The sequence below is a fragment of the Rhineura floridana genome, chromosome 5 (genome assembly GCF_030035675.1).
Source record: "Rhineura floridana isolate rRhiFlo1 chromosome 5, rRhiFlo1.hap2, whole genome shotgun sequence".
Lineage (NCBI taxonomy): Eukaryota > Metazoa > Chordata > Lepidosauria > Squamata > Rhineuridae > Rhineura > Rhineura floridana.
The window spans coordinates 58,023,670-58,044,652 of record NC_084484.1 but is presented as its reverse complement, the minus strand read 5'-3'; the positions used below and the strand labels follow the sequence as shown (position 1 = coordinate 58,044,652).

Genomic DNA, 20,983 nt, shown 5'->3' with positions numbered 1-20,983 from the left:
CGTGGATGACACAAGCAGAAGGAAGTGATGGAGAAATCCCGAGGGAAGAAAATTGCCAGTCAAGAGAATGAGGAAGAAAAACAAACACTCATTAACATCTTTAATTGTGTTTCTGTTTAGTCCTGCCATATGGAAGCCAATGGAGGGAAATAATTGTTTGAAATAATGGAGGCAACTGGAGTAATGTTGCTATATTAGTTACAGTAGGTTACATTTGTAACAAGATGGCAGGAACTCACAATTAGTCTGTCCTGGCCACACATACCTGACAAAATAGACACAACCTTGTTAACCTTGCTACACTAAATATAGCATGTCAAGTTTGTAACAAGAGGGCAGAAAGTAATGGTTACTCTGCCCTAGCCACTCTTATCTGCCACACACTCCTATGCTGCTTGACTGTATTCTTATTGCCCCTGATAAATGTGATAGCATTGGAATAACCTCTGGAGAACCACAAGTTTCTCTTCCTTGCAGTAGAAGCGCCAAGAGATAGTACTGCGTATTTTAAGGTACTGATTTCTGAAACATAAGAGCAATTATTCTTCCTGTAAGAAGAATTATTTGACCAGATCTCTACCCATTTTATTACATTTTTTAAAGGATCCAATTCCAGAAGGCGGCCTGTGCATTTTGGCTAGGACCCTGCATTGCTGTGGCAATGAGAAGTGTGTGCAGCTGCTAGCCAAACTTCACAAAGCCTGAAAACCTGGTATGTGTATTGTACCAAAGGTCTTGTGGAAATTGGGTCACTGGTTATTATTCAAAGCTGCTTTGCCCTATGGATCCTCTTCCTTACGTGTCTGTGCCATTCAGGTTAAACTGCATTTTCTTTTACTTGAGCTTCTGATCCAAGGAAGCTTGGACAAATTAACGTGATCTGAAATAAGTAATGACATATCTTTCATGTCCTAACTCAGTGAAATATATCCTGAAACAGAGATGGTTGGGTTTTAATAGTGGAAATAGTTCTCAATGAAGACAGAACTGGACCACTAGAAGTCCATCTATACTCTGTGCTTTCTCTGCTTCCTACTCAAGAAAAAGAACGAACCCCATCAGAGTACAATGCCGCTGGCTTCAAGGAGATTCAGCTAACAAAAAGAAGCCTCTATGATTCCATTTTAGGAAGAAAATAATATTGTCCCTGCTTCACTAATTCAATTCTAAGAGAAGCTGGAATAATAACGTTTTCCATTATAACCATATCACTCTTCTAGACACCAATTTATTTCAAAGCAGGAAAACATGACAACTTATATTCCACAAATGCCAAGATCCTACACTTGATCTTAGTCAAAAGGCTAAGAAGTGATTATTCCACAACGACCTGGGAGACTAGGGTTCAAATCCCCACACAGCCATGAAGCTCAATGGGTGACCTTGGGCCAGTCACTGCCTCTCAGCCTCAGAGGAAGGCAATGGTAAACCACCTCTGAATATACCGCTTTCCATGAAAACCCTATTCATAGGGTTGCCATAAGTCAGAATCGACTTGAAGGCAGTCCATTTCCATTTCCATATGGTTAATAAATAATCTCCATGGAGGGAAAGTAACTATATATTAGTTCTAGGCTGAAACTGACTGAACTTATTTCCAGTGGTGGTCAGCAACCTGGGGTGAGAAGGGGGAGATGGCAATGAGATTGGAGCAATGCAGATGCAAATTTGGGTCCGATCCAGAGCTTCCACTGGTGCGTTTGCATCTCACCGACCTCACTACCATTTCACCCATTCACAGTGACTCTGGTGGCTGTGGTGCCAGCAGGTCAGATAGGCAGCACAGTCTTACCCCACCGAGCCCCTCACTGCTTATTTCTACAGAAAAGTGTTTAGGAAGGGTATAGAACTGTCCTAAGAATCAGCAGTGCACAGGTCCGGGAATTGGATTGCGTACCAGCTCTGGATGAGTTGCACTCCCTCTGATGGAGCAGGTGCATAGTTTGGGGGTGCTCCTAGATCCATCACTGTCACTAGAGGCTCAGATGACCTTAGTGGCTCAGAGCAGCCATTACTAAATTTGTTAGGTGTATCAACTATGCCCATCCTGGACAATGATAGATTTGCCATAGTGCTCCATACACTGTTAACTTCACAGTTACACTACTGTAATGCGCTGTATGTGGTTATTCTTGTGCCTGGTTTGGGAAGTGCAACTAGCGCAAAATGCAACTGTATTTTTAATAAAAGGACATCAGGAAGCGGGGCCTGATAGGAATGCTCCATATACTAAGCAAATGGATTCAGGGAGGGTAAGATAAGTTCATATTCTTTGATTAGTACCAATCCGCCTCCTCAGCATCCAGAAGCAGAGTTGGACCCAGTGGTTTATTTATTTATTTATTAAATATCCCTTCCTTCCTTCCAGTAGGAGGGTTCATGTAGTAGTAATATCAGAGATAAAATGGAAGCCTGTGGACTGCATATGATGGGGTAGAAGTGTCCCAGCACCAACTTCCAAGACCTGCTCTCTAGGAATAGCTAGAACTCTGCCCCACAAAGCAGTGCCCATCTGTTCCATCCCAGTAATACTGCTATGAGATTGCCCAGAGGCCCTCACTTGGCTGCCATTTTATATACCCCAATCCAAAATTCTGATCTGCTAACAGTCAAAGATCTAATCTTGAACTATTGATTCCCTTAGCTTGCAAATCTGGAAAATTACAGATGACTTATTAGGGGAATGTTAAAAGTAAGGTTATATGCCAGGTATACGCAATGTAGTATTTATTCTAGTGCTGGACTGATATTTCAACAAGCATTAATTTCCACCATTAATTGGAGGAGGAAAAGAAACCCTCCTGAATATTGGGATGGATAGTCAGAAATTTCTCAGAAATTTGCAGGCTGGGGTTTGGATAACCATAATTAAACAGGTTTAGTTTTCCTCCCTTTAATTTTTTTTTTAAATACCTTTTAAAAGTAGTAAGACTAGCAACCTTCTCTGTTCCTTTTGCAGCATCTTATTCTCTTCTCTGCTGCAGCCTTTTGGCCTCCAATTGCATGTACATTGTTCCTGATGCCCGGATTGCCATGTAAATAAGGAAGAGTCTTGTGACACCTTAATCAGTACTAACTGATGCTGTTTGCTTGGTGATCGTTGATCTTCTGACAGAGAAAGAGTAAAACAGAGCAAATGAATTCTACATTTTTATTATTGTTGTTTTGTTGTAATTTAATATCAGGGACAAAGGGAGGAGGTTGTTACTGAGAATGAAGCTGAGTAAGACTCCTTGAGGGGAAGGGGGAAAGTTCCATCCCAAAAATGGTAGGATGGAAGGATCTGTCAACTTTGGTTCCCTCCATTTCTCATATTTTCAATCTTAAATTCAGTTCTTCTAATTTCTGCAACAACTTGTGTGTATGTTTTTTTTTAAACCATGAACATTCTTCAGCATTTTAGTGCTGAGGTTTTAGTTAGAGTTTTCTTTTTAACCATGTCCTCTCAGGATGGAAGCAGTGGAAGAGGGACTAGAGATTTTGCAATCCTTCTGGCACCAGATAGTCTAGTTTGACATAGCACAGGTTTCTCTCTTTAAAGGGCTCCAAGGCCAGACACTAGATAAGGTGAAACCAGAAGAATCTAGATAAGGGAATATTTACTCTTTCTTGTGGAATGTGGCAAACTAAGGAAAAATACGTATGCAGTGTCCAGGGTCCGGTTATTCAAGTTTGCAATAAGTGTTTAGTGCTTTAGTTTTTTAAAAAAGAACAAAAGAGGGGGGCTGGAAAGTCAGCTTAACAAGGAATTATTCTTTCCAACCCCTCCACTTTAGCTGATTTGTTTATTTTCTTGCATTTATATCCTGACTTTTTTTTCCTTTGTGCAGTCCAAAGTGGCATAGTTTTGGTTCATCCAGGCTCTCACCTGACCCAGAATCTGCTTTGCATCAGCAAAGAGGTGACCTCCACACCATACCAGTTACAATTTTTTTGCCGAAGAATGCGTAGTAGGCCAACCTGTCCAATAAATCAATGTTGCCTGAATGTAAACCCATTAATCTGGGTTCTGTTCTGTGTTTGAAGAATGAACTGCACCCATATCCAGTGGAGGCTGATCCATTAGGGTGAGTGGGGCGCAGCCTCACCAACCTCAGTGTGCCTTCAGCTACCCTCACTTGCCTTCTGACTTGCAACCAGTCCAAGGACTAGCACCAGTTGTCAGCTTTCTCCTCCTCAGTGTTGCCCGTTAGAATGAGTTTGCTCCACCGGCCATTGGCTCTGGTTCCACCTACTGTTGGGGCTCCCTGCCTTCCACCCTAACAGTCCCAATGGGCACCAGCCACCACTGCCAATATCACCTTGTCTTTGTTCATTCTGTAAAGCCCTCTTTTTTGCTTTTGTTCTGTACAACTCCATTTCTTTCAGTGAGTCTCCTATTCATTGTGCTTGAACTGCCAACATTTCGAATATTGGCTGCATACACGACATTGATTTAAAGCATGTTTAAAATGCATGGCTCCTCTCAAAGAATCCTGGGAACAGTAGATTACTCATCACATAGTTACAATTCCCAGAACCCTTAACAAACTACAGTTCGCAGAATTCTTTGGAGGAAGTCATGTGCTTTAAATATGCTATAAATGTATGATGTGCGTACACAGTCATTGTTCCAATGAAGCGCACCATCTTTATTTCTCTGTGGTTTTTAAGGCTGCAATCTTTATCCCATTTACCTGGGAGTAATCCCCATGGAATTCAATGGGACATACTTCTGAGCAGGCACTGTAATGATTCTGGGACAGTCCACAGACAGAGTAGAGGAATGAGGAATAGCTTGAAACAACTTGGTTTAGAGCCTCTAAGACAAACTTGTACAAAGATCTATAGGCCTTTGGAAATGCCTGGGTCATGTGACTTTAGGGCAGGTCCTCAAATTACCAACTTTTTTAATACTAAGGGAATATCTTTAAATTATAAAGGCTGCATTCAGATATAGGGTTTATTGTGTTTGTTTTACTGATTACTATGAGTAGCACTTCTGTCCCGATTTGTAACATTCCGTATTGCCTTATAGAACGATTGCCTTATAGAACTGTGACTTTTTGACCAATGTACCGCCATGTCACACTAAATTTCATTAACACCAGTGGCCGTGATGTGACACAACAATGAACGTCACTGGACTTGTTGCTACTCCCCCACCCTTTCTGCACATCTGTACTTCTGTTCTCCCACAATTCCCCCATGAAAATGACAGGAAAGAACTGCATGCCGGTATACCGCCCCAAATTTCATCGCTTTACTCCTGCAATTTTGTGGATTAATGGGTTTGGGGGTTTTTTTGCAATTAATACAGTAACGAGTGCAAAATTTCCACGATATTCTGCTGGATTTCCAGAAGTGACTTTTACGTCACATGAAAGATAAAATAAAATGCAGAAATTATCAAGTAAGGAAACATTGGGAAAATGGAATAAACTGTCATCTGAATGCAGCCAAACACTGTCATTACAGACATAGTTAGGATTGCAGCCTCCGTCTGTGGGATCGATATGATTACCGGTACAGCTGCAGACAAGGTAAACAGCATATTCTCTATAGATCTTTTTCTCTCTTTATGAAGGCAACACACAAAAGAATTGATTTAAACTCCCTGAAATCAACAGTGATTGGTGGGGCAGCAAAGGTGAGGTGATATTGTGCACCTGGCTTCCTGATACTGAGCCTTGCTGCCCCTTACCAAGAAGGGAAGAGGTGAGGCATGGGGAACTCAGCACAGAACAGGCTCTGGTGTCCAGAAGCTGTTTGCACAACTCTGCCCCCCACCTTCACTGCCCACTGACCGCTACTACCTGAAGATCTATACTAGAACATGCTGTCATTCATTTTCATTCTTTCCTGGATAGCTTCCTGTTTTTATCTGATGATAAAAACTGATATTATTCAGTTTCTCTCTTGCTGCTTTCAGGGGGCCCCCTGTTCATTGGTACTAGATGAACACATTAGCTCCACAGGAGCATGTGTTTTCTGTCACTTCTTTGAAGAGTAAAAAACCAAATTCCTAACCTGTGGCCCTCTGGAGGGCCAGTCGAAGACCTTTTACAACGAAAAGGGCCCTTTTCCCCACCACCCCCAACAAGTTGATTGCATAATACCCAAGGCCAGCCAATTATTTTGGCATCTTAGGCAGAAAATCCCTTTGCTAGTATACCCCATTCCACTTCTATGGTGGTGTTTCCGAAGTCCCATGGTCAGGACTGGCCCTACCATCATCAGACTGAAGAGGCAGCCTCAAGCAGCTACTGTGGGGTGTCAGGAAATGGCAGCAACTTGTTATTTAATTTACTCTTTGATGTTGTATATTTAATCCACCACTCTGATATTTCGTGATATGATAAATAAAATATGTATGAAATGGGCTGCTATAATCATTCATTAGATGTTGTGGCTGCCTGTTCTTGCCATTTTATATATCAATGTTATGTGTTCGGTTTATATCCCAATCCCCCCTTGTCCATTCCACAGATCCCACTGATTTTCCCCAGGAGAGGCTCGTGTTCAACTTCCTGCTCAGCCACAAACTTAACTGTGTGGTGTCCAGTTGCTGCCAGACCTTGCAGGATTGTTATTAGGATAAAATGCAAAAGTCTCACATATGCTGCCCTCAGCAGTTTGGAGCAAGGTGAGATACATAAAGAATAATTCAATGCTGAATACATTTACTTACTCCCCAATGGTTGGCAACACCAGACCAGGGATTGCTCCTTATCCTAGAGTGTCTGGCTCTTTTCCTTTTATACCCCACAAGTTTATTCCTCGCTGGCTAAAACACGTTGTTAACACACATGATCATGTCGCGAGCATGTGGCGTCCGCTCCACTGGGTGGTGCCGATGTGCCGCGTTTGACCAGAGACATTTGTGTGCTAATTCAAGCGGCCAGTAGGGGGCTCTGCGGAAGCGGAGAATCGAATCAGAACTGTGCACCGCAAAAACCTCAGTAAACTGAGGAAGCGGCGAGGAAGCTGTCCGACTTGCGTAACGAAAGGCGTGGCTTTAAAATGACGAAGTGTACGCGATGACAATGCTTGGGCATCCGATGCTGTGAGTAGTCTTAAACAACCCCAATAACAGTTAGGTTTCACCACAAGCCCAGTTCTCTTATTAGGAGACGTACTAGAAATCCTATGGTTACGTTGCCTTGATTTGGCACTGAGTCTTGTCTTCTTGTCCTTCTCCAGAACTGCGTTCAAAGAACAAGAGGTGGTTTAACCAGTTCTTAGGCTTTTAAGGCCCCACAGTTTGAGCACATCGTATGATCTCTTGCCTCAGTTTTAAGTCAGAGAGATCTGTATCTAAAGGGTCTAAGAAAGTGAATGGTGATAATGTTGCTTTCAGCTGTATTTTCTGTTTTTTTTAACTCATTTTTCCTTTGAATTACAAAATAATATACCTATACCTTGGTCTAATCTTTGCCTGTTAGAACATATTTAATCATAGTACTTTGCCCAAGCAAACTTACGTCAGCCACCTAAATCTGGTTTGGATGAATAGAGCTTTTTGTAGGAAGCAGTGTTAAAGGCTCCATGCTCTTTAAACAGGCAGAAATGTTATAATTAGTTTGACTTGCTATAGTTCGTTCAGCGATGACTAAACAAAACACTTGGTAAGAAAGCAACTAATTACAGAGAATTCACTGTATATGTTGAATGTATCAAGGCCTGCCTTCTTGAATCATAGACTGGTGGTGAAACAATGTTCAAGTGTGTAAAACTCTCACCACATAGCCTAATGAGGGTGCAAGCTTGAAAACGTCCACTGCATAGAACACAGGTATAGAGAACCTGTGATCTTCCTGATGTTATTGGACTCCAGTTGCCAACAGCTCTGCCAACAGCTCTGGCCAGCATAGCAGTGGTTGGGGATTACGGGAGCTGAAATGAAATGTATCAACATTACAATACTTGGCGTGAGTGAATTAAAATGGACTGGAATGGGACATTTTCAATCAGGCAGCTACAAAATATTTTATGCAGGAAATGAGAAATTAAGAAAAAATGGGGGTGCTTTAATAGTGAGAAGTGATATAGCAAAAGCAATTAGGAGCTATAACACAAGGTCTGAGCGAGTTATATCAATAAGATTTAACGGGGAATCTATTAACATAACCATCATCCAAGTCTATGCTCCAACGGCAAACACAGAAGAAAAGGAATTGGAAAGATTTTACACAGAAGTACAGGAAGAAATAGATCACACACCAAAACAAGATGTGCTGATAATCATGGGGGACTGGAATGCAAAAGTAGGGAACAGAGAAGAGCTAGGAATTGTGGGGAAAAGGGGCTTAGGAGACAGAAATGAAGCAGGAGAAAGACTTATTGAATTCTGTGAAGCCAATGATTTGTTTCTTGCAAACACATTTTTTGAGCAACCGAAAAGAGGACTGTACACGTAGACATCACCAAATGGTCAATATAGGAATCAAACTGATTATATAATTGGTTGCAGAAGATGGAGAAGCTCCATACTTTCTGCGAAAACAAGAGCAGGAGCAGATTGCGGTACAGATCATGAATGGTAATATTGAAAATCAGAGTAAAGCTAAAGAAGAAGAACAAAGCAATCATAATGCCAAAATACAATTTAAATAACTTCCCAGAAGAATATAACGATCAAATAAGGGACAGATTTGAGGCTTTAAACTTAGTTGACAGAGAACCAGAACCATGGATTGAAGTCAGAGACATTATCGGGGAAGAATGCAAAAAGAGAATACCTCTAGTTAAAAAGAGAGAAAGACCTCAATGGATGACTGAAGAAACTCTTAAAATGGTTAAAGAGAGAAGGAAAGCAAAAGCAAAAGGAGACAGAAACATAGTTAGAACTCTAAATGCAACTATACAGTGACTAGTACGTAGGGACAAAGAACTATTACAATAGTTATTGTATAGAAATAGAAGAGGACAACAAAAAGGGTAGAACAAGAGCTCTATTCCAAAAGATTAGAAAAATGAAAGGGAAATTTAAACCAAGGGTAGGGATGTTGAATAATCAACAGGGGAACACACTGACTAACTGAGATAAAACAAAAGGAAGATGGACGCAATACATTGAAGAACTCTATAAAACAGATGCAAGGACGACAGATTCATTCATGGAGGAACCGTATGATGAAGAACCAGAAATTTTAGAATATGAGGTAAAAGCTACTCTTAAAATACTTGGAAGAAACAAATCACCAGGAACAGATGGCACACAAATAGACTTACTACAAGCTACTGAGACTGAATCTGCCCAAATTCAAATATGGAAAAGAAAACATGGCCCACAGACTGGAAGTGACCAATATACTTCCCAATTCCAAAGAAAGGGGATCCCAGGGAATGCAGTAATTATCAAACAATTGCCTTAATATACCATGCAAGTAAAGTAATGCTCAAGATTCTACAACAAAGGCTCTTACAATATATGGAGCGAGAAATACCAGACGTCCAAGCTGGATTTAGAAAGGGAAGAGGTGTCAGAAATCATATTGCACACATACGTTGGATGATGGAACAGACCAAGGAATTTCAGAAGGAAATCACCCTGTGTAGATTACAGCAAAGCCTTTGACTGTGTAGATTATGAAAAACTATGGAATGCTTCAAAAGAAATGGGGGTGCCACAGCATCTGATTGTCCTGATGCGTAACCTATACTCTGGACATCACCGGTGGGTGATGAACGGAGAAAGAAAGTGTGATCATTTTGATGTAGTCTGGTTCCTGTGTTTAAGTTATGTGGAAATTAATTGTGGGGGTCCTCAATCTCACCACATTCTTCTTTCTTGCAAGGCTATCTGAATTCTGTGTAATTTACTTGATATAATACTGTAATGTCACGAAGGAGGATTCACTTCTATATTCTGTACTTAGCATTGTATGTAAGTTTTCAATTGTTGATTGTTTTGTTTAATATAAAATGACAACTTTTGTTTTAAAAAAATTACAAAAGCAGCATAAAACAGCAAAATTAAAAGTATCTAAAAGCCTGCAGTGCCAAAACAGACAATTAGGTAGGTGTCAAGGCAAACTTCTCCTGGGGGGGAGTGTTCTACAACTGGGGTGCCCCCACTGAGTAGGCCTGTGAATTTCTAATAGCCATCTGTCTCATCTCAGATGGCACAATATGCTATGTAACTCAGCTCCATGAAGTGGAAGGGGAGGGTGGACAATAAGGTCTGCTCAGCCAATCAGCAGCAGTCAGTTGCCATCAATCACATTAATTTAGATGAGGTGTGGCAGGATAGGATGAAGGGGACCAGGTAAAATGAAAGCATTCCAGGGGCCAACTGAGTTAGATACGTGCCTAGATGAGGGCATTGGTACCAAGACTTCTTAGGCTGCAAGTCCAGAGCTTGGAAGTAATTCATTACAAGTAACAAATTACTTGTAATTCATTACTTTTTTGAGGAACGAGTGGGTAATTCCTTTACATTTTGATTGTAATAGAACTAGGAGTAATTGTATTACTGTTGTGGAGTAACTGTAACATTTCCAGCATTACTTTTGGGCATTACTGGGCAGGGGAGCAGGGGAAGTCTTCTGTTCCTCTGATTTGTGGATGAAAATCATGTGCCTCAAACTGGTCTTTTGTGCAGCATCGCTCTTCCCTCGTGCTCTGTGGGTGCGTAGGAGGCGATGAGGGAGGAGGTGGAGAGTGAGACGGGGTGGAGTAGGGAAAACAATTATTTAAAAAAATGGATGGTGGTGGTGAAGAATGGAGTGGAGGCAAAAAGGAGCCGGAGGTCAAGAACATGGATAAAGGAGGAAAAGGAGGCAGCAGCAGGATGGAGATAAAGAACTGTGCAGGTGGAAGATGACAACATGTGTGCGTGAATACTGTGTTTGCACTTGGCACACAAAGCAGCCTCCACCACCCTGTCTGGCTACTGTGCTGCATTTGCAGTATTTTAACTTTTTTGCATCTCAGGGGAAAATGTTTGTTTGGATCAGTGTCCCTTAGTTGGTGACAGGGCAGGGTCCAGGAGGTGGTTAAGTGAGAGAGATTATGCTTGCTGGCTGAATGGAGGGGGATGCACTTGGTTTGATGTACAAAGATCTGAGTAGTAGCCTCTGCCTCCGTCCTCACCTCCCTTACCAGTGGAGAGACCACTATTGCTATCTTACAGATAAAAATAATTATTCTACTACCTCTGTATGTGTATGTTTATTTTTAATGTTGTTTTAGCCTACTTAGATGTTCAACAGCCAAGGCCAGCACCTTATAGGTGGTTTTTTTTAAAAGTAACTGAAATGTAATTGTAGTGACTTTTGAGAAAAAGTAATCAGTTAACTTTCAGAGCAATTGTAATTGTTAACGGTAATTACTACTTTTTGGGGCCATGTAATTGTAACTAATTTATTACTTTTTAAAAGTAATCTTCCAAGCTATGTGCAAGCCAATACATGTCTACTCAGAAGTAAGCTCCATTAGGTTCAATGGGACTTACTCCCAGGTAAGTCTGTATTGCATTGTAGCCTTACTCTGCAACAGTAGTACACTGCCTCAGGGATGTGCCTGTCTGCCTCCAGGGAGGGAAGGTGGAGCCTTTTGTGACTGTACAGTAACTATATTGGTCCACTGAGCACCAGCTCCATGTGGGATGCACTTTGTAATCGGTTTTGCTAAATGGCAGCTGGAATTGCTTTTCCATTGCTTTTACCATGCAACAGCATAGGGTATTGCCTCACTGCACAGATATAAGCTCTGGTGTAGTGGTGCCAATATGACTGTCCTTCCCAAGAGTCAGCAGAATAAAATAAGAAAATAAACGATCCTGGAAGCTTTCCCTATAATTTATCATATGCCTTGATACTGCAAAGTTCACAAGTGGAACCTGCAACTGGTACTTTCCTCTTATGCAGTGGTGGCGCTCTTTCTGTTCCATAAGGATTCACATTTGAATCCTTGGGCTCCTGCTGGGAGAAAGGCTGAGATAGAAATCTAATAAATAAAATAAATAATTTGGAGAATGAGTTTACTATTAGTATTTAGGATAGATTCCATTTAGTTCACAGGGATCATCCAGAAGCATACTAAAGTTCCTGATCCTTCACTGTTTGAAGAAGAAGATCCACCTTCTTTCAGAGATGGTCTCTATGGGTAGAAACAAACTCTTCTGCTGGTTCCAGTGTGTCTCCACCTCTCTCTTCTGAAAACGGGGGCACACAGCACTAGTCAAACCCCACCCCTTTCTACTGTAAAATCTGATGGGAGCAGCTTGAGTGCGTTTTTTTAAAAATTCAGCTTCAAAGAGATTTCGCAACTGATCAGTAGATCAACCCAGTCCTCCTCCAGGTGTGACTGATGGAAGCGCTTTGATCTGGTGGCTAGTGCGTTTACAGCCTGAATTTGGTGCTGCTGTCCAGTCATATGGGGCTGTGCCGTATCTCATTAACCTTTTGCTTTATGGTAGCGATTTTTCTGAGGTTTGCCCAGTTCCCTCCATCAGGTTATCAAGAGTAATTTAAAGGGATTTTTGCATATATAAACCCTGTCCGTTACTGAGCTAGGTGACTTAACCAATGTTCTACTAATGGGCTACTGACCACAAGAATAAAATGAACCCTTGAGACTTCAGAACAGTCACCATATAGGCAGGTGTGGGGAACCTGTGGCCCTTCAGCTGTTGCTGGTCTACAGCTCCCATCATTCCTGACTTCGCCGTGCTGCCTGGGGCTGATGGGAGTTGGAGTTCAGCAACATCTGGAGGACCACAGGTTCCCCCCGCCCTGATGTAGAGAACAGTGATCTATGTAGCATCTATTCCTTCTCAGCTCATGGAAGCTTCAGGTCTTTGATTTAGCTAATTAGATGGTGAAAAGAAATTAAAAGGTAGCACATGCATACTATTTAAATATTGTCTTGTTGAAATTTTAAGCATATTTTTATGAATAACCAATGTATTCCTATAATGGTGTAATTGTTCTCTGGCGTAGATGTCAAAAGGCAGTCTGCCAAACTGCATCACTTTAAGCACTTCTCTGTTGTAAGGGTGCATTATGTAAGATGAGCTTTGCTAGCATGGGATGGGGAAAAACTAAATAAATGGATGAAGCATCTAAAAGCTTCCTAGCAGTCAGAATGGCATTACATCAAGGTGGTTTCTCAGAAGCTCCCATGTCTTAATTTAATTACTCATTGAGATTATAGAGCATTTCAGCAAAGGCAAGATCATTTTTCTTGCCCATTTGCGACAAGAAATAATGTAAGGGTCACAGATACCTCTGCAGCTGGTGGTGATCTTTCCAATCTTGTGTTCTCATGCATTCAAGTTAAAATCAGAGTGAGGAGTTTTCACTGTGGAAACTTCTGCAGCCCTTGGCCCACCAAAGTCAGAGCTTCAGTAGTGCCAAAGAGGCTGTATGTTGGGGATTCTATGTCTTCCTGATCCCCTGACACCGCCCCAAACCCAGGAGCTGGCGTAATGTATTTCCTCCCCATCAATGGTGGCTAAAAACCTTTTGTTGCCTTAAGCAAAGAATAAGATACACACACACACGCACTTCCTTATAGAATCCACCCAGACTGTTTAATCTTACTCCAGTGCTGGCAACAGGATAATGTCCTCGTGAGGTCAGCAGGCTATCTTAGGGGGTGCAGGGCAAGCAGCCTGGCATACAGAGCTCTGTCCTCCCAACACCTCACTGGAACCCTGTCACCACATCCACCACATACATTTAAAGGGCTTTACTTCCCCAAAGAATCCTGGAAACTGTACTTTGAGGGTAGCCATGTGCTTTAAACATATGATGTGGATGTGACCCCATCATCTGTTCCCTAAGGCAGCTGCCTCACTCTGTGATAGGACTGGTCCTGCCTCCTGTTGCCAGTGGAAGGAAAGTTGTAATATTTTAAATAATCAGAAAAGGACAAAGGAGTGGGATCTGGCCAGTGGCTTTTGCTTTGGATGGGCGGTTCCATTACCTTCATTTCTCCCTCCCACCCTACCATACAACTGGAACCTAAAACTCAATTGAGTAAATCTGCATATGAATAAAATACTTCTTTTTTACAAAAAGGGGCATAGTATATTTCTTTTAAATGGTGTGTGTATATGTTGCAACACTTGAGAAAAGACCCGATCTCTTTGTATGGATGTGAAAGTTGGACCGTGAAAAAAGTGGACAAGAGAAATATCAACTCATTTGAAATGTGTTGGAGGAGAGGTTTGCGAATACCATGGACCGCAAAAAAGACAAATAATTGGGTGTTAGAACAAATTAAACCAGAACTATCACTAGAAGCTAAAATGATGAAACGAGGTTATCATACTTTGGACACATAAGGAGAAGACATGATTCACTAGAAAAGACAATAATGCTGGGAAAACAGAAGGGAGTAGAAAAAGAGGAATACCAAACAAGAGATGGATTGATTCCATAAAGGAAACCACAGACCTGAACTTACAAGATCTGAACAGGGTGGTTTATAACAGGTGCTACTGGAGGTCACTGATTCACAGGGTCAACATAAGTTGTAATCAACTTGAAGGCACACACGCACCCCCCATGTGAATTCCTTAAAGATGGTACTACCTATTGATATATACCTATATTAAAAATAATGAACTTTTACAAAAACCCTATCTAGCTGTGAATGTGATTTATTTTAAACTGTTTTTAATAATATATTTGATACTGTTGTGCCCTGACCTGGGACCTGGTGAAGGGTGGACAACAATTGTTTTTAAAAGGGTTACCTGATTAATTGCAGTGTCTTTTAGTCAATCAAAGGTTTTTAAAACCTTTGCATTGGTTAACAGGGCAATCCTGTGCATGTCTACTTAGAACGAAGCCTTACTGAGTTCAATGGGACTTACTCCCAGGTAGGTGTGTATAGGATTGCAGCCTAAAAATAGCAATCCTGATATTAAGACATGTAAATACATGGAGCTTGGGAAATGTTCCTTATATTATTGAGTTTGAACTAGAAGAAAACGTGGGATAAATCATTTCCCCCACACAAAAACAAATGTTTTAAAACCAAGTGCCAACTAAGGATCACCCCATTTCAAAAATGCACTGATGGTGTTTTTCAAGCTGTGTTCCAAAGAAACTTAGGGGTTCCTCAATTGGATGGATAATGGCAGACAAGCTATTAATAATGCAGACAATTGAGTTATTTGTCTGTTTCTTGAGACTGGAGTAATTTCCCAGCCAGTCCTGTACTGCTTGTGACCAGCAAGCTGAACGTAACCCTGTTCTGGTGTTACTCGCATGTAGAACACCCACATGTTGAAGCAGGTCTGGGGCTGTGATGTTGGGCCCTGCCCCTGACATTGTGGCCCCAGGCTAGCTCTGCTCTAAAATGTCTCTGCATTGAGTGCACATGTTTGCAAAGGACCCACTACACATCAGTAGCTGGTCATGCATAAGAGCTTCATATAATCAGGACATCCAGTTAGGTGGGTTTTCCAACTGCATAGAGCCCTTGAGCATACACAGTTGCTGATGCCTAGGGGCTCCTTGCAGACATATCTTCTCAACAGAAGGAGGGGAGGGGGGCTGGCAGCTTCAACTCACTACACATGAGTAGTGCACAAATAAACTTTGTGTCAATCAACCATGCGCTGTAGCCTGCAGGTTCTGGACAACTCCCAGTTTTTGAAAATCCAGGCTACATGGCAAAATCAGATGCTAAGCCACCATACATGGCTTGTGGGTTGCATGTAGGCCACCAGTTGTACAGGCCTGCCATAGCCTATCATGGAACATACACTTTGCTGGGAAAGTTACATGGGTTTGAAATGGCTGTGCTGACCGGAGACGATCTGAGTACAAAACATCTAGTGGGTACTAGGCTGGGAAAGACTGGCCAAGGAAGTGGATGAGATCTTTTTATCCAGTAGGATGAAATGGAGATAATTAGGGTCTGGAGGCTCATAATTTACATGGATTACATACACAGTTTCTTTTCTCTGTGTACTAATTTAGAGAACTATAAATGTTCATTTCTTTCTGTCCTTGTATGTGTGTGTTTGGATGACAGCTTTTATATTAGTCTTAATAAATAATAAAATAATAATAAAAAAATTTCTTGAAACAAACAGATGATCATTGATTTAGTATGTTGTAAAAATAAGTATCAGAGCCCTGTAGAGGTTACGCTAACCCAAATTAGGGAAAAATGAGTATTTTGGAGGGGAGGGGGAACAAAAACTGGTGAGTTAGTTTGAATTGTAGGATGTTGGGTAAAGGTGCACCCTTCCTTGACCTCTCATCACCCTCCTTCCTGTGTCTGACAGAATCATCTGCAAACAATCCTTGGATGAAATGTTTGTGCAATGGGGCCATCAGTGTGACTCACCACTGGGTCAAGGACTGCTAAAATCATATGTAAAGTCTACCCAGAAGAATGTTTAGTGAACAAAAACAATCCCCCAATTCAGCTTTGTCAACAGACACAGATCGTAAGAATCCTTTCTAAATACATAAATAAATAAATAAGGCAAGCACCGTGATCTGTCAATCTGTAATATAAGTATGCAGCAAAGTAGATAATTAATTCTGTCCAATTCTGGCAGGGGGAAACTTTCTTTAAATTCATATAATATATTTGTAATATAGAGGAGACAGTGAATGAACAAACACTCCCCAAAGGGAAATGACTTAGCCATTTCCATGAGGTCTGGTAACATGATCACTAAACATTTCTTACATACTTTGAAGTTAATATAATATTAGGTATAACTCCCCCTCCCCACAATAGATAATCACATTTAGAAGACATAGCATTGAATCAAATTAAGACATAATCAGAACAGAATTATTCAAATAAATGGCTGTGACTGACTGACTGCAATGGGTCTACTCCTAGTATTTTACAGTTTGGGCCACACAACTACGTCTTACTTCCAAACCATGAACATTCTAAACATTTTGTAACTCATGAGAATGGTTCTGAAATCATGTTGCCAATCAGAACAAGTGATATTGTGGCAACCAAATAGGTAGGTTTGGCTGGTAAGCTCTAGTGCAGGTTTGCACACTTGTGATCGCCATGCAAATAGAGCCCTGTAGTCCATTAGGGGCTTGATAAACCTCTGTCTTCTTGGGACTGCTTAAAACACTTGGCTAGTAACAATATATGGTGGATGTGCTGCATTCTATAGCCTGTTTTAAAAGGAAATTGGATCCAGGAGGACAAAATGTAATAAGGCATTTGCGTTATGAGAACAGAGAAGTAGGAACCACTGTGTGATCCCATAGTTGAGCTGGACTTACTCTCAAAGGCCTGGGTTTAATTTTGGCTCAATCCTCAAAAATAGACAAACAAAAATCACAGACAGGCAAATTATTGTCCCTTGTCATGATGATTCCCATTCTATAAAATTTTAATTATGTACTTAATAGTATTGCAGTGATCATTACAATAAGGATTCTAAAGCACTTGATACATGGAGATGTAGTCCAAAGAACCTTGCTTTGGGAGTGAGACTCACTTCATACAATGGGACTTGCTTCGGAGCAATCATTGTTGCAATCAGGCTGCATTAAGCCCCATGACATAAATGAAACTTAGTGTGCATGGCTGAGTATTAGATTGTGCCCTAAAAGTGCCCTTAGAGGTTTACTAACTTGGTATTTTAAGTCAACCCCATGGTATTTCATAGGCATGCAGAAGTGCAATGTAGGATGTTATTAAACAATGCACAGCTGCTACTCTGGTTGTATGTGTGTGCGTGACAGAGAGAGAAATCCAAATACCTTTCCTCAAATTAGTGCTATGTTGTCTTTATAGCAGGATGTGTTTGTGTGTGTGTGTTTTGTGCGTTATGTGCCTATATTTTTTTCCAGCAGATTGCAATAACGTTCTGCTGGGAGAATGTAATTTCCCTCTTTGCTACCTCTTTCTTTGCTATTATGACTGCTGTGGGGACTGCAGTTGTGCAAGTGTCATGAGTTTGTGACATCACTAGTGACAACTAAGTGACTGCTCAGTGGTAGAGCACACACTTTGCATGCAAAAGGTCCCATGTTCAATCCCTGGCTTCTCTAGAAAAGCTGGGGGGAAATACTGTCTGCAACCCTAAAGAGCCACGGCCAGTCAGCCGCTGAAGAGCATTGAGCTATGGCAGCCTTCACTAACCTGGTGCTCTCCAAATACTGTTGGACTACAACTCCCTTCAGCCCCAGCCGGCACTGTGCTAACTGGGGTCTAACTTAGAATAAAGTATGTTCCTTATTCCTGCTTATATGCTTCTGCTACATACCTGGGTCACAAATCATTCCCACCAATCTGGCTTTTTAAAAAAACCATCTTTGGTGCTCTTTACTGCAATACTCAAGCATTAGTAATCTCATCTGTTCTCCAACACAAAGTGGGAAGAGGACTCCTTTTCTTCTGGTGCATTGGAGAAGCTCCCCTTCTTCTCTTCTCTTCCCATTCCAATATATCTGTGAATATATGAGAGAGAGAGTCAGCCAGCCAGCCAAGTACTTACTGCTTTACAGTAAGCAAAAGCTGTTTAGGTCCCTATATAGCAGGTGTGGGGAACTTTTGGCCCTAAAGATGTTGCTGAACTACAACTCCCATCAGCCCTAGCAAGCATTGCCAATGGCCACGGATGATGGAGGTTGTAGTTCAGCAACATCTGGAGGGCCAAAGGTTTCCCACAGCTGCTGTACAGTAAGTAGAAAATGTAGGTTTTCATAAGCAAAAAATATAGGCCCCTAACACCAAGGATCTTACAATCAAAATTCATCCTTTATTAAGTCTTTGCGTTTCCCATCTCCAGTGCTGTAAGACAGACCTATCCAGAATATAAAAACAGAGTCATGTCAATATTATCACTTACTAAAATCTACAGTAGTATCTTCCCCCTTGCTTACCTATCCAATAGGAAATGTATAATTACCACATTATAAGGGATTTGAGAGAGGAGAAAATGTGGTACAGGATAAAGGACTACCTGCCAAATGCCAAAACAGAATAAGGGGTATGCTTTGAAAGTTCTTTGTATAGATTGTGGATTTCCCTCCCTCCCCCGAGTGGCTGGAAAGGACCAAGACTGCAATACTAATCAAGTATAAGTTGGGTATACATCTGAATAAACATGTTTTGGACTGGAGTGTGAGAATGCTCAGACACCATGGCCTGTGCAGTGCCGAGCAATGTGTAGCTTTAGTCAAAGTGAATCCAGCAAGCTCATTGTGAAAATGCCTCATAGAGATAGTGGATAAAATGGTGCTACTACATCACATGTTAGGCCCATCAGGTTTTCTCAACAGTACCCAGAAACTAAAGTAGCCGGAAACTGTGGCCCTCCAGCAGCTGAAGTGAAAGCAATTACTGATGCACTCAAGTCTGTTGGCATCCTTTTCTGCAGGAAAAATTGTTTGTTGATAAAGGCCTCATGTCATGACTTCTCTTATTTAACTACACACAAATGAAAGCTAAAATTAAATTCTGGGAGAGGCCTTGGAAATGTGTCTGGAAGTTTCTGGCCCCTGCAGCTGCCCAAGTGTCCCCCAAGCAGGTTAATAAAAGGAAAGCCCTAGCTCTAAATTTATTATCATCCTTTACCGGGTTTCCAGAAAAGATGCAGAAGCTCACATTTTTTATTCTGCGAATTAGAGATTCAGACTACTTGTTTGTACGGTTGATTGAGCTCCAGTCAAAAAACATATTAGTCATGAGCCTGATGAGTATGCAAATAAAACCATGCACAACAGCGCTTCGATTAACTTTTCTGAACCGCAGCTTCCTGGTCTGAGCCTGCTGCATCACCCAAACAATGGGGGTGTGTGCCAAAAGCATCTAGCAAGGCAGCATGGAAAGGCTTGCAGTTCAGAGTGAGGCAAAAAGAGAGAGTCTATCTTCTGAAAAAGGCTCACAGCTCTTTTTTTATTAAAGTATAGACTATAATGTAAATTGGATAGAAGGATTACATTAAGCCTGTAGCATAGTGGTTGTGTGAAGCTTGCACCGTGGGCATAGTGTTGATGACCTACACTTTTAGTTGAAACCTGCAGTAGAGATTTGCTAGGAATCCAATTATGGAGAAATAGCAAGTTTGAATGCTCCCCCACATCATAAGCTTCCTATTATTTATTTATTTATTTTATTATCATTATTTTTACCCCGCCCTTTTTCCAAAACTGGAACTCACGGCGGCTTCCAGATAAAAGCACACATATAATTAAAAACATACAAAAGTCTAGATTAAAATCAAATTAAACAATTTACAGTATTAAAACCATTCATACATACAGTTAAAATAATTCAAACTCAGTTTAAAATAATACAGTTAGGCAACAGCAATGCAGCACGCTTCAAGACCTGTCCTTAACAGCTTTCAGTTCCAAAGGCTTGTTGAAATAAAAAAGTCTTTGCTTGCCGATGGAAGGACTGCAAGGAGGGGGCCATTGTTGCCTCCCTAGGAAGAGAGTTCCAAAGTCTCAGGGCAGCCACGGAAAAGTCGCTATCTCGCGTCCCCACTAGTCGTGCTTGTGAGGACATAGGTATTGAGAGAAGGGCCTCTCCTGAGGATCTCAGGGCCCGGGCAGGCTCATATAGGGAGATACGGTCTCACAGATAGTCTGGACCTAAGCCATATAGGGCTTTATAGGTCAAAACCAGCACTTTGAATTGTGTCCGGAAACAGAGTGGCAACCAGTGGAGCTTTTGTAACAGCCAGCCCCAGTTAACATTCTGGCTGCAGCACATTGCACCAACAGTTTTCAGAGGCAGCCCCACGTAGAGCGTGTTACAGTAATCTAAGTGGGATGTAACTAAGGCATGTGTCACCGTGGCCAGATCAGATGGCTCAAGGAACGGGCGCAGTTGGCGCACTAATCTTAATTGTGCAAAAGCACAATTAGTTTTATATGAACATATGTGCTAGCTTTCTGTATGCCGGGTTGTTTCTTGGAGGTTGGGGCAAGCATTCAAACACATAATGCTTTATCTGCAGTCTGAAGTGAGTTTTGAGATATCTATGAATTATGTGATTGCAGCCTTAAGATTGCAGCTGAGTAGTACACAATTGTTC

General features: G+C 41.4%; 1 protein-coding gene across 1 annotated transcript in view; it reads left to right on the top strand.

Annotated features, from left to right (window-relative positions):
• The first annotated feature begins 6,908 nt into the window (after positions 1–6,908).
• Positions 6,909–20,983, top strand: part of LOC133385826 (uncharacterized) — a 35,057-nt gene continuing 20,982 nt past the window's right edge. The window contains exon 1 of the mRNA XM_061629404.1: positions 6,909–7,045. The gene's annotated coding sequence lies outside the window, so the exon portion shown is untranslated. The remainder of the gene's footprint in view (positions 7,046–20,983) is intronic.